The sequence below is a fragment of the Sorex araneus genome, chromosome X, assembly GCF_027595985.1.
Source record: "Sorex araneus isolate mSorAra2 chromosome X, mSorAra2.pri, whole genome shotgun sequence".
In the NCBI taxonomy this organism is placed as follows: Eukaryota; Metazoa; Chordata; class Mammalia; order Eulipotyphla; family Soricidae; genus Sorex; species Sorex araneus.
Window position 1 is genome coordinate 173,486,438 of NC_073313.1, and position 14,899 is coordinate 173,501,336.

General features: G+C 49.2%; 1 protein-coding gene across 2 annotated transcripts in view; it reads right to left on the bottom strand.

Moving 5' to 3' along the window:
- MGAT5 (alpha-1,6-mannosylglycoprotein 6-beta-N-acetylglucosaminyltransferase) overlaps window positions 1-9,887 on the bottom strand; it is a 384,102-nt gene extending 374,215 nt beyond the window's left edge. For both annotated transcript variants that reach the window (XM_055122917.1, XM_055122916.1), the window contains exon 1: window positions 9,745-9,887. The gene's annotated coding sequence lies outside the window, so the exon portion shown is untranslated. The remainder of the gene's footprint in view (window positions 1-9,744) is intronic.
- Window positions 9,888-14,899: the final 5,012 nt, after the last annotated feature.

A 14,899-nucleotide genomic window follows, 5' to 3' on the forward strand; every position in this document is an offset into this window, starting at 1 on the left:
GGAACTGAAGGGTCTGTGAAAGTCCCAGTGAGACTCAGATCACAGGCTCCTTTTATGGATGGTATGATGAGGTGAGAACTCTAGCAGGGTGTCGGCACAGACCCACCAACACTCTCACACACAGTTCCAATCTGTCCAGCTCCATGAACCCACGTGTTACGCTCACAGAGGAGAGGATGCTGACAAAAATTCCACTGATTGGTTTTGAAAACAGCACTCTAAACAGGAACAACGAGAGTGACCACACAGGACCTCAGTAATGGGAACCCCAGGAGGTACCCAGTGAAAGGGTCAGTGGTCAAACACTTACCTTGCAGGTTTGAGGTCCTGGGTTTTATGCCTGACACTACTAAAACAACTGGCACCACAATTATAATAAATACGCACAGGAGAAAGAAACTAGAGTAGATAAGTAAGCTGCACCTAGCCAAGAAGGATACTGACGGAACCCCAGGAGTGGAGGGAAAAGGTAAGAGACATCTCATTTTAGAAGAGAGCAGAATAACACAGCACACAACTGACGGGCATGAAGGCAGGCAGCTGAGAGCATGAAGCGACCCCACTGTCCCTGGGTCAGCTTACCCAGGAGTCCAGCAGATCCGTAACTCAGGGGCAGGCGTCTGTCTGCCTCAGGGATGGAGGCTGCAGTCTGGCCAGCCTCTTCTATGAAACACTTGGGGCCAGGTATTATGTGCTGAAAGAGATCGTACCTACCAGTGCTGAGGAGGGCAGGAATGGGTGCCACTCCCCACAACGCTAAGTCCAGAGGTTAGGGTCTGAAGGTTTAGTGCTGGGGGCGTGGGGGAGATATGGGGCATGTGGCCCCAGGGTCCAAAATCCAAGCCTTGAGCAGGGAATTCCCAGGCTCTACCACTTGAGCTACCCCCCTGGCCCCAGACATATCTTTTTAACCAAGCTCAGTAAAACCCTTCCTGTATGGAGCTCATTGGACATAGGAATACCCAAGAAAAATGACATTTCGTGTCTGGTGAAAGTTCACCCACAATAAGAATGTCAACTGCCAATCTAGTAAGTACCAGAGTCAGAAACTGTCTGAGGAGGAGATGGTGGATGAAACAAAAGTGCCAACTGCCCGCTATGTCCCCACTTGGTGCTGCCTCTACTTTTAGTGACTCTGAAAATTGATTGGAGAGGGAGAGAGGGATGTTACCAACCAGAAATGCTAAGAAAAACACCAACCTGGGCATGTGGGTTAATGCAGAGCTGATGCCTCGCCAGCACAAGGCCCAGGATTTCACCCCTAGCATGAATAAGAAAAGAAAGCCCACAGAGAAGGCACAGGAAGTACCAGTTAGAATCCTGGGCACCACCAGTGGCTCCCTGAGCACTACCAGCCAGGAATAGTTCAGTAAGTTTTGTTAGGTGTGGTCTCCAAACAAAACACACCCCACGAAAAGGAAGGGAACAAGAGAGGGGAGGGGAGGGGAGGGGAGGGGAGGGGAGGGGAGGGGAGGGGAGGGGAGGGGAAGGGAGGGGAGGGAATGGAAGAGAAGGAAAGGGAGGGGAGGGGAGGAGGGAAAGGAAGGGAAGAGAAGGGGAGAGGAGAAAGGGAAGGGGAGGGGAGAAAGGGAAGGGGAGGGGAGGGGAGGGGAGGGGAGGGGAGGGGAGGGGAAGGGAGGGGAGGGAATGGAAGAGAAGGAAAGGGAGGGGAGGGGAGGAGGGAAAGGAAGGGAAGAGAAGGGGAGAGGAGAAAGGGAAGGGGAGGGGAGAAAGGGAAGGGGAGGGGAGGGGAGGGGAGGGGAGGGGAGGGGAGGGGAGGGGAGGGGAGGGGAGGGGAGGGGAGGGAAAACAGAAAGAACATACTTTGCACTTGATAGAGATCGTGCTTTCCTAAACAAGATGCATAAAAGAAAAAAAAGACATTTAAAAAAATTCTCATTGAAAAGAAGACGAGAGGCTAGAGCGATAGCACGGCGGGTAGGGCATTTGCTTTGCACTCAGCCAATCCGGGCTCGAATCCCAGTATCCCATATGGTCCCCTGAGCACCACCAGGAGTAATTTCTGAGTGAAGAGCCAGGAGTAATCCCTGTGCATCACCAGATGTGACCCAAAAAGCAAAAAAAAAAAAAAAAAAAGGAAAAGAATACCAGTAAATAAAATAATTGGAATTGAAAATAACAGGTGTGGTAAACCTTTCACCATACACAAAACACCATTTTCTTGGGTATTCTCAAGAAATAACAGATAGATATTTTTTACAACAGCTACAAAGAGATTGAGGTCCAGCTGTGTATTCATGCCTTTAAGTCACAGTGAAGCGAGGATGAAGGTGTGGGACAGAATCTGACTTGACTCCTGGCAGTCCCCATACTCAGCCACTTTCCTCAGGGTGCTGGGCCATGCCAGCACAGACTCAGCGAGCCTGCTCATCCTCTGTTCTTTGAGTCTCAATTTCACGAGGGAAGAAACAGCTTTGCTCGGAAATCGGGCTATTTCTAGGCTGACAAGTAGGGAGCAAGGCTTTTTTTTAAATTTCTAAACATATAAAAATAAATACCTCAAAGATAGTGATAATAAGGGGTTGGTTCTTCTCAAGTATTTCAAGGGCTACTAAAGAAAATCTACCAGCAAACTCCAAAGCAACTTGAGTTTTCCCTCGAACTTTTACTTTTAAATTCAATAAGTGACTTTTCTACCTAATGCTGTGGGGCATGTGCAGGACTGTACTGTAAGAGGGAACACCTGCCTCCCACTCCTTCTTATCAACAGGGGAACTGAGACCAACTGTGGTCATAAAAACCAATGCAGTATTCATTTATATTTTTATTACCTTACACTAAACTCTTGCACAATGCTTAGACTTTAAACTCCCTGAGCAGATAAGGACTATTAACCAGAAACAGGTAGAATCAAAAGAAGGTGAAAACCATGGATGTGCTTGACATGTTCTTGATCATAAGAAAGAACTAAAAAGGGCCCAGACAGAAAAGTGTCCTACATACGGTTCACAGGATTCCTTCCTTGCACATAGTCAGCCCAGGCTTGATCCCCAGCACCTCATATGTTCCCCCAAGCCCCATCAGGAGTGATTCCTGGAGAGTCAGGAGTAAGCCTTGAGCACTGACAGATATGGCCCGAAACTATAACAACAACAAAAGTGAAGAAAAAGACAAACATTGTATGAGTTCACTCATCAGTAGAATCATTAAAAAATAAACAAAGAAACTAATAACAAAAATAAGCCAGTAATCTGTAAGATAAAATGGCCGGTGGTTACCAGAAGGGGATGGTGGAAAGGGGAAGAGTAAAATGGGTCAAGAGGGGACAAAGTGATAGCACAGCAGGACAAAGTGATAGCACAACATGTTTGCCTTGCATGTGGCCGACCCAGGTTCCATCTGTGGCATCCCATATGGTCGCCTGAGCAACGCCAGGAGTAATCCCTGAGTGCAGAGTCAGAAGTAACCGTTGATCATCGGGTGTAAACCACAAAGCCAATAAAACAAAACAAAACAAAACAAAAACGGGTGAAGAGCTCAGTTAGAAAGTAAAGAGTAGACTTGGGCCTTGTGAACTCAGTGAAGCATCTGCACATGTACATGATTTCACAATAAAACACCTAAAACTCACCCAAATTATAGAGCAACATCACCACAATAAAAAAATTAAAAGAAAATATTACAGATTTAAAAATAAAATAAGAACTGCACAACCAAGAAATGAAATTTTAAAAAGGAAAAAGAAAAGAAGGGAATGATGCTCCCTGGAACACCCATGGGAAAGTTTCACAAAGCACGATGATCCCAGTGGTCAGAGGAATGTCCCGCAGGGTCTCAGCTGTCTCCCGAGATTTTCGCAGACCTGTAGGGAGAGCTTCACAGCCTGTTCCTGGAGCAGTTCTGGACAGCCCTCGTCACGCTGCCTGTTCGCCCTGTGCCTATCCTCAAGCTCAGAAATAGCGGGCACCGAGGCTGATTGGGGCAGGGGCCTTGGCACAGAGGAGAAAGACCCGAAGAGTGAAATACAAACCCTGCCCCAGTCTGAACTCACTCAAAGGCACATCAGCTGCTGAACTTGCGCAGATGGGAATGTAGAGGGATCTGGGCATCGCTATGGCCCTTGCCCCATCAGTAAAGTTAGTGTGAGCACATAGGACTTCAAGGACCAGGAGGGAAAGGAGGGAATGAGCACCCTACTGTCTTCCTGGAGAATTAAATTCTCTTCCAAATGACCCTTGAGGTCATGGGCTTTAGAGTGGAGACATTCCTAAGCCACCCTGGGTAATGTCCCAGTAAGAGCTAAGATTCCACAGACAGTCACACAGAGCAGAGAGTGGGGAGCCAGTTCCTGCTATCAAAGGCTATCGACAGTTATTACCAACAGTTCTCTGTAATCAGAGGCTATCGATAGTTCTCAGGGGATCAATGTCAGAACCACTGATACTGCTTGTGAAGCTTTAAGCAAGTCCTTTCTGCATCTCCATGACCTCTGCCAGAAGGAAAAGAGATCCGAGGGATGCTCCTGAACACCCTTCCGACTGCTGACGATCTAAGGCTCCTCTTGGCTTTGGCTGGAAATAATCACTAATTTGAACAATGAGACAATGCACAGATAAAGGGGCTCTGAGCCACACCCCATCATTGCCAATCTTTGTGCCGCTACAGAAGAGCTTGGTCGGGTTCCACAAATATGTGATCACAGTTCCACGTACAAATGTAATCGTACCCACACTGCTGTAGTACGGTTGTACTACAGCTGCAATTGTGAGGACAGGATGAAACATAAAAGAAGCACTGGGAATCATGTCAGTTACAGGAAAAAAAAAATGAGGATTTTTATCATCCTTGCTCCTCCGTTCTCTCCTCCTTGTTTTTGACATTTCTCCCCTCTCTGTGATGATCCCAATGCAGTACACTCCCCTTGGTAGATGAGGCATCAATATGCTCCACAATGATTGTAATTGAAGATAATTGCATGTGAGACACTTAGAAAAAAAAACGCATCTTTCCAGTATGAGGGAATGGATATACAAGCCTCTGAATGAAGACTATGACCGTAAGGTGTGAGATCTGAACAGGAATGGGGGGCAGCCCACAGCTAAGGGCCAGCCACAAAAATCACTGAAGCCTGTGGCTATGTGAGGCTGTTTTATTCTAGGGGTAACCTTGACATTCTAATTTTTTTTTAAATAAATCAACTGCTAACAGTAGTACCTATCTCTTCCAAGTAACTAATTACTTGGGTACAAATGACTCGTGAGGTCACAAGCTTTAGAGTGGAGACATTTCTAAGCCATCCTAGGTAATGCCCCAGCAGGGACTAAGATCCAGCAGACAGTAACTCACAACATAGGAGTCAGGTATCAGTGTCCAAGAACTGCCCCCAACCAAGACAGTTTGTCCCCCCATCCCACCTTGCTTTTCCCTTTTTTTGGAGGGATAAGAGGGCTGAGCCACACCAGGAGTGCTCAGGGCATACTCCCGGCTCTGTGCTCAGGAATCATTTCTGGAGAGGCTTGAAGAACAGAATGCAGTTCCAGAATCCAATATGGTGTGTGTGTGTGTGTGTGTGTGTGTGTGTGTGTGTGTGTGTGTGTGTGTGTGGTGTGTAGGGGGAAGGTTATTGCAATATAAACACATCAAAGTAGGTCACATGCAAGGTAAATACCTGACCCACTATAATATCTCTCTGAATCCCAACCTTGACTTTTTCAAGTGGGACAAATGTACCCTGAGACAAGGCCCTGTGCTCTTCCCAGGTTCAAAGCAAAGGAGCCCCAGGGCTGCCAGCCCCTGTCCTGAACATGTAGCCTTCCAGGTGTGACAAACCAGCGATGCACAATGGGGAGCTAAGTACAGCGTGCAGGGTGCTTGCCTTGCTCCTACCCAACCTGGGTTAGATCCCTGGCACCACATACAGTTCCCTCCCCAAGCACAATCCCCCAAGCACAGAGGGAAAAGTAAGCCCTGAGCACTGCCCCAAAAAGGGGGTTGAAGGAGACATTGAATTGTGATGATCAAACAAATACATAAAACAGCTCACATGGGTAAACATTACTCAAGTCCCAACTCCTCCAGCAGAGAACATGGTTACAGGATGACAGCCCCTGGGACCCACCTTGGCAGCCCTCCAAGAGCTACTAGTTTCTGTGAACACAGTGAAAGGGAAGGTCAGAGAAACTCAAAGCGAGGAGGTAATTTAGAAGAAGGACATCACAGTGACCATCTCATCCTGGCTGTTCCTTGGATGCCTACGGAACACTGAGCAGGCACACACATGCCCACAGCTGGGCAAAGGGTATCAGCCAATGACGCTGGGATTTGTAATGCTGATACTGAATTTGAGAGAGAGCAGCACCCTGGCTTAGATAAGAACCCTTCATAAATAGAGGAGGTGGGGAGATCATTCATTTCCAAAAAAATACAGTCATCTTGAGTTATTCAAAGTGACTCTATACATCAAAGCAATCATTACCTCTAAAGGCAACCTAGTAAAACCTGTACTGACAAGAACCAAATGTATCCCTAACCCAAACCTCTCAACCAGCACCCACATAGCACCTCTCCCAAATATAACATCATGTCCTCTCTCCTTTTTTTAAGTACGTAGGTTCTAGAACACTCACACTTCAGCTAAAATAACCCCTCTGTCATTTGCCCAATACCAGGACTCTTCAAACTTTGACACAAATTTAACCAAACTCTCTCAAATATCCCTTCAGCCAGCACACAATTTTCTGAGACATACCAGCCACTAGCACAGAACACCACCACCAAATTCTATCCCAACTTCCTAGATTCAGGAGGCCCAGATATGCCAAGAGAGCTTTATTTTAATTTTCTTTTGTTTTAGTTTGTTTGGGGGACCATGCCATAGCAGGGATTAAACCCCAGGGGTCACAACTTACAAAATATGCTCCAGCCATTTTAGAAATCTTCCTAGCACCAGAGGAAATCTTTTATTTAAAAAGAAATATGTAACTTAAATAAATAAATAAACAGTATCTGTTTCCCCAGCTTTATAAATCTCCTGGGAAAGGTCTGAACAGTACCTGCCTGGTCAGCAGAGGGCAAAGAAAGGCTCATAAAGTATCCAATCCGAGTTTTACTGAGGAAGTTTTCTGCAGTTTCCCAGAAATCTCTGCATAGGACATTGGTCCAGGCTTGTCATCTGTCCAAATCAAATGTGACAGTGACTATGCAGTGATTACAATCCCATGCCACATGGAGCATTCAGAAAAGTTGTGACAGCCATCAGATAGACATGCAGAATGGTCCTCAGGAAGGGCCCCTGGTCTCCCTGTTTGGCAAGGATTACAGAGGACTCTGATACTTCAATGTTTTCAGGTTGGGGGGGCGGGCAGCTGGGCAGAAAGCTGGCTGGTTATTTTTAAACTGAGAAAAACGAATGAGAAAGGAGATTTGCATTCCTCTGCTCTCCTGAGGGCCCTTCCAGCTTCAAGATGCTCCCAAAGAACACTGCATATGCACATACATATGCACATGCTTCTTTATAAAACGTATGGAGGGATGTGTGAATACAGATATAAATGAGCGCTGCATTCACACTATCCAACACAAGAGCACTTGAATGCGCACTGCTGAGGCCACGCAAAAGCAAACCCCAGAAGCTGCTCTGCAGCAGAGGCTGAAACAACCGGGTGCCATAGGAAGATTTGGACAGAGCCCCCTCAGCCCTGCTGCCAATATCTTAACATCAACCAGAGTAACCTCTTGTGTAGGTGGACACCCCTACCAAGCCTCCAACCCTGCAGCTGCCTGCTTAGCCCCAGACCAGGAAAGGCAAAAGGCACAAAGGAGGAGCGGGAGGAAACAGCCCAAACCTCTATGCAGGTGCCCAGCACCTCCTGGCCAGGCACGGGGTCTGTTCCCTCTCCCCTCAGACCCTGCAAGGGACAGAAAAGCCCCTCATATTCCCTTCCTGGTTTTGCAGGGGTTCTTGGCTTCGGGTTCACTAACAGACATCAAATCAAATTGGGAACTGGAGAAAACAAAAAAAGGCCCCCAAAAGGGGGGCTTAGCTCTGATCCAAACAGTGCCAACCAAACCAATGAAAGTGCCTGGCTCAGCCCAAACAATAACAAAAGAAAACTGTAGGAACGAAAGGGTGTGTGACCATTCATTTTTCAAGGCAGACATGTGATGCTTTGCCCCTCACAAAAACCTACTCCAAATACAGGGTAGTTTCAATCCTGCAGCAAGATTATAGATGGGTGTATGTGTGTATTTAGGGGAGAGGGCTTATTGCAATATAAACACATCAACTCCCTCAGCTCCAGACTGCCAAATGAAAGTGGGAGAGTCCCCCCTGCCTGTCCTCTCTGAAGAATGAGAGAGATACCCAGTGTGGCAATGCTGCCATCACACCCCAAATTTCACAAAAATATGATATTCCCCCTCTGCAACATCACCCACTCCAGACGTGCCTGATTCTAACCAAAGAATCTGCCCTGGGCCAGAAGGCAAAGATCCCCAACAAACCTCAACTGGGATATTCCCCGACCGCCTAGCCTGGACTCCCCCAGCAACCAGGCGCTGGGCACCTTGTGGGCGCTCCAAATGCGCCGGACAATGCCAGCTCCACCTCTTCCCTCTTCCGCGTGGCTGCGAAACCACGGCTTTGTGTGTGACAGCGAGTGTGTGCGCGACCGTCACCGGGCTTACACACCCCCTTCCACCCCGTCCTCTCCGCGTGCGGGTTCCATGCGCGCAGCAAGCGCACCGTGGGGGCTGAGCCAGTGGACACGGAGCCTCGGTGGCGCCAGGCACTGAGGGGTGGGGGCTGGGGGGCACCCCAGGGAGCGCGGGATCACATCCTAGCCCCAGTTTTCAGCTGCGGAGGCCGCCGGTGGGAGCTTCGCCCAGAGACTCAGAAGCCGAGGCTGGGCAGGCGGGAGCGCGACGGGCGGGGGGTCGGGCGGCCGCCTGGCCCCACTGGCTTGCTCTCGGCCGCCCCCAACTTTGCCTGCCGCGGGCCAGGAGGGGGCCGGGCGGCTCTCGACTCGGCAGGAAGTTCCCAGGGCCGCACTGAGCATGCTCTCGGGGACTGTGTGCGGGGTGTGGGCTCTGCTGCCCACAGCCTCTCCGGCCAGGGAGCCTCGCCGGGCGCACCCGCCGGATCGCGGACCTACAGCCGCACCTCGGGGTGGCGGTGGTGGCGGTGGTGAGGACACCACGGAGCTTCCCAGGTCCCGGGACCGGCGCGCGCGCGCTCGCCATCCCTTCTCCCCACGGGCCTGGAGCCGGACTCCCACCGACTTCCTCTCCCCCAGCCCGGAGCCCAGTCTGCCCGCTTACAGCCCAGTCCCGGGGACCCCGGCCCACACCCGCAGCAGAATCCCACCCGGCTTCTCAAAGGTCCGAGCGCCCAGCTGCACCCGCTCCCCCGCCACTAGCCTCCAGCCTGCGCGAACCAAAGCCCCCTCAAAATCGTCCCTGGAAATTGCCACCAGCTCCCGCCCCACCGGCCCCGGGGGTCGGGGGGCATCATCCACCACCGGGAAAAGGCTGCCCCGCGCAGGTGGGAGCTGCAACACGCGCCCCCCGTGGCACTCCCAGCTCCCCTCCCCTAGAGCAGCCGTGGCCGGAGCACCCACGTAGGCGGCCGAAGAGGCTGCGGGCCGAAGTGGCCCGGTCCGCCGCCCTAGGTGCGGGCTCTCCCTGCCCGCGTCGCGCTCCGCCAGGCGCCGGCGGTCCCCTCTGCCCGCATCTCCCCGCTGGGAGGGCGAGCCCGGACGATCGCCGCGACCCACGGACTCTCACCTTCCCCGGAGAGCAGCAGCAGCAGCAGCAGCAGCAGCAGCCGGGAGCGTCGCCAGCCGCCGTCCCCGAGGGGCCCGAGGCGCGGCGGGGCGCGGGGTGGCAGCGCCCCGAGCCTGCGGCGCGGCTACCTGGGCTCGAGCGCGCCCGGGGCCGCCGCGGCTGCAGCGGGAGCCGCAGGGCCGCCGCCGAGCGGGCCGCGGCAGGGACGGTCTGCAAACTCCCAGCCCTGGCGGGGCCGCGCGCGGCGCGTCCACACGGGGTCCGGGCGATGCAGGCGCACGCTTGTCGGAGGGACTCCGCCGCCCCGGCCCCGGCTGTCGGCGACTGCTTCCAGCCCCCACCACTCCCCTCCCTCGGAACCCGACCTCCACAACTTCTCCCAGCCCGGGCTTCGCTGCTCCGGGAGGCAAGGATTCTGGCCAGGGACGTTCGGCAAACTACCCGCCCTCCCCGGCAGAGCGCGCAGCCAATTCGGAACGCCCCGGCCTCTCAGGGGCCGTCTACAAACTCCCAACCCTACCGAGAGGACCTCTTCCAGCCTCTCGATTCCGCAGCAGCCCGGGGGGGAAGGAAAGAGCCGGGAAGACAGTTTCATTGCGTCCATAAATAATATTCTCACAAGGTCAGGGGCAGTGTCTAAACGCTGATATGACGAAGCATCCTCCAGAGTGGTGCAGTCCAGGCCTCTGAGGACCAGGGGCCTGCCGGGCAGTGCAGCAGCGCGCTGTGAAGCCAACTGAAGGGCAGATGGGGGCGGTCAACCGCCTGGGGGTGCAGGCAACTTTAAAGACTGCTCTAACCCTTCTTCCTAGAGTGCGTTCTAAAAAGCAGTGTTCATTTCTGTCCCTTGGTGTTTGTGACCTTGGGCAAGAAATCTCTGAGGGTATTAAGTGATGATGGACGTAGTTATTTTTGAAGATGAAATAAAATACATAAAGGACTTAGCAATACCTGACATATAATAGACACTTGGTAAGAGAATTCTGGTACCCTCTCCCCACCTGCCCTCCAGCTCCTCAATTTAAAGAATATTTCGGGATGAACTAGGCGAACATTGCAAATTCATAAAGAAATAAAACATCTCATGCCTTGAAGGCACCAACACTTCCCTAAGCATTATAGACCTTTATTAAGCAGGACCTGGGAGGGAAGGAAAGTGGTCTGGTCTATTACCTAAGGGAAATATGACAAAGTTGTTAACCGCAGCAAGATCCCGGTCCCGGTGGCCAACTACTGCATTAGGTTGCTGTAAAGGATCTCTGTTCAATTTTACCTGGTCTTCGAGCTGGACTCCCCACCCCCATTTCGCTGGTCTTCCCTGAGATCTTATACCACTGCATCCTACTGCCTACCCTCCCCAGCAGAAACAGTTTAAAGCTGGGGATGACACAATGCTAAGACCCTAAATGAACAAAGGAATAACTTTATCCAACTCTCACATTTGTAAATGAGCTTTCATACTGCCTCAGATGATGAGAGAAATCTCCCAATTCCAGGATCTTTGGAGAATATCCTCTACTTGCTCCAGGCTCTGGACACTTCAGGTCCATCTTACCTTTCACTTTAAGCTGGGGGACCTTATTCTAACACTCTTTAGAACAGGTAAACTCCCCAATTCTCAACCACTATCGAGCTGACACTTAAGAGAACAAGGAAACTTGCAAGGGCAGGACAATTTCTCTTCCAAAGATTTGAGGGAGAAATCTCGGGATAGGAGGGTGTGCATTTCCCTCTGTCCCTTGGAAGGAAAGCTCTTCAGCTCTCTTTGGGAATGGGAGGGAAATAGAAGAATGGTGACATCTGGTGGCCAGGACTTACTGTGCTTTGAATGTGGATGGTACAGATTCTAATCATAATAGATTCTCTTGCAAGCCAAGTTTCCGCTGGTGGTTAATAATTCTGGCTCCTGGTTGCCTAGAGATTTCTAAAAGACATCAATCATCTAAACTTTGTGGCCCACTGCTGTGAGGACATTACAGATGGTTGTTATTTCACATATTTATTTTATAAAAAGAGCAGTATAAACTATAAGGGTGTAATATTCATATTTATGCACATTATATACATATATTTATATTGCACAAATGTATTTCATATACTCTAGTTGTATAAATAATAAACTTGCAATGCCTTAGAGGGAAATTAATACTCCCTCAATTGTTTACTCTACAGAGCTCAGATTGTGATGTACAATAATCATTGCATAAGGACTCTGCTCATAGACATGAAGATGCTTGCTTGGATGGAGTTGTATATTTCATCATGCCCTCTCAAGAGAGAGTGTATTCATGACTTAACGGAATAAAATGACACAGTGAGATTTCAATAATGAAAGTCTTAGCAGCTGATGGTCAAACTTATGTTTATCTGGTGAACAGGAACCCATTTTCAATATTTCTACCACTTGTGAGTATTGGGTATTAGGTTAAAAGAAGAAAGGTATTCTGGATTGTTTTACAGCAACGAAACCACATGCATTGGTATTTCTAAGGCATCATTTTAATTGCTCAAAAATAAACAGAAAACACAACTCTTAGAGCTAGTAATGGAGCTCATGTGCTTTGCATGTATGAGGTCTTGGGTTTAATCCCTAGCACCATATGAAATAAAACAACATAGAAAACACAACTGCCCAAACAACCATGTCTGTTACCTCTTGGCATTTCTTACTGAACTCTTATATGAGTTATACTCATCCTTATAATACATCATGGATCATGTTTTACTATTTTCAGTGCCTAAAAGAAGACAAGACATTGAAAGAAAATAATATACCCATTAAGAGACTTTACAGCTTAGGTCTAGAGTCAATATTGAATCCAAACCTTTCCTGTCTCCAAAGTCCATAATCTTCCTACTATATTATGGATCCCACTTTGCAAAGTTAGGAAGATGTGAAGATCAGGGCAGAAAACACACTGAAAGATACATTTATAAACACACTAACGAGAAAACTGGGTATATAGGTCATTGGGAAACCATATGTTCTGTACATGTGAGCCCTAGATCTGACCCCTTCTAGAACACAAACATACAGAAAACTAAAGGGGCCATATTTAAAGTACTATACTTAATTCACATTTTATTTACATATCTGTGTATATGTAAAATAGAACATACATAAGTAAATGTGTAAAACACAAAAATAAAAAGAAAGGTGCGAGGCAGGTGAAGGAAGGAAGAAGGCCAAACTGGTTGCTCGATCGGTTTATTTCAGGTCCATCTCCATTCTCCTCTGATTCTCCTCCTGCTTCTTTCTCCCCCATCCTACTTCATTCTCTCTCTCTCTCTCTGCCTCTCTCCCGGCTCTCGGTCTCTCTCTCGATCTGTGGATCTGGCCCCCGTGGATCTGGCCCCCGTGGATCTGGCCCCGTGGATCTGGCCCCCAACCCACTCTTACCGCCTAGTTAAATCTCCACTGCATGAGGGGGTTGGGGCATACACATAGGTGTGGTCAGCAATAGGGTAAGGTTCTTTTCCCTCAGGGGATGCTTCTCCTAGGACTTAATTCTCTTTCAGCAGGAGGATCCACCCAAGGGCTGAGTCCCATGAATGTCTTTCTCTTCTCCTCAGCCAGCAAACATATAAGAATTCATAATATTAATTATTTTGTATGGACACAATAAGAGATGCATTAAAGCTTATAGAATTGCTCTCCTGGGGCCATCTCAATCTCAGACTACAGTGCTCAGGCCAGATCAGTCTTTCCTATCCCTGGCAGGGTCCCAGTCTCATAATTACTATTGGATCATGACAGCATTTGTCTATGATCAAGCTCTTAACTTATAGTTAAGAATTAGGCACTTTGGCCAGGCCCATCTCGATGCCAGGGTAGCACATAACTCACCGTTTGCCCTGGATCCTTCCCATCCCACGTCGGGGACCCTACTTTGGGGTGCTAGGAACTGAGGGCAACTGAGGCTTAAGTGGAGAAAGCAGATGCCCAGGAGGGAATAATATTCGAGGCCAATTAAGTCTTAAGTTATAAAAACATAATATTGTCTTCTTGTGTCTATACAAAAAAGACATAGCTTTAAAGTAAATTATTCAAAAGGCATAAAGAGGAGAGAAAGGCAATGTCATAATATTCAGTGTCCTAGGAAGTTCTGACCTTACCAATTAACAGAGTTTGATTAAGGGAAGAGCAGACAAACTGGTAGAAATGGTTACAGATAAACAAAGGAATGGGAGTGACTTGGGAGCACTTTGATGGGTGTGACTGATAAACCTAAGCTCCTAGTGGCAAGGGGGAAAGGACAAACCAATGATATCCAACAAGTAAACACATATAAGAGGTCATTTCTAGTACTGCTTGGGAGCCATGTAGTATCAGAGATCAGACTTGGAGCCTCACATATGCTAGGCATATTCTCAATATTCTCAATCACTTGCCTTATCTCACTGGCCCTTAGTTTATATTTCTATACCTATTGGAAGGAGACAGTGGTCTGATCCCATTTGGAATTTTGGGACAACTGTGACATCGGTCAGGCAAAACTTTCGATTGAATATGATGTGGTCAATTTCATTATGGAACTGTCCACCAGGAGACTCCCATGTCCAGCGTTTAGATTCGGCCTTCTGGAACTGTGAGTTACCATGGATGGTCTTGGTCGACATGATGAACTCAGACAGTCTCTCACCCTGATCGTTCCATTCTAGGCCATGGGTCCCAATGTGGACTTCTTCAGGGCGACCTTCTCGGTCCTATCTTGGCATTAAAATCTCCAACACACCTTCTCCAGATGGAACCCTGGTGACACTGAGCAGCAACTAACACGGCTCCAGGATTTGGGACTGGGACACATCCGAGCCGCGGGGGGGCACTGGAGTGGGGCGGCGCCACTCGACCCACCCTCGGCGCCATCTTGCTGCCACAATCCACAGAGAAGCAGCAGGCATTCTGGTGAGCAACGTGGCCCAGACAATGCTCCGGACCCGAATCGGGGCCAGCAACACCGGGGGGCCGGAAGGAGGAGGTGCCGCCAGCACACCTTCTCCAGATGGAACCCTGGTGACACTGAGCAGCAACTAACACGGCTCCAGGATTTGGGACTGGGACACATCCGACCTTTTCTAAAATCTGAAAACATACAATCTTTTAATGGAAAACTAATTGTCAAATGCCTCCTTATTAGGGTTATCTTGTTTGGGG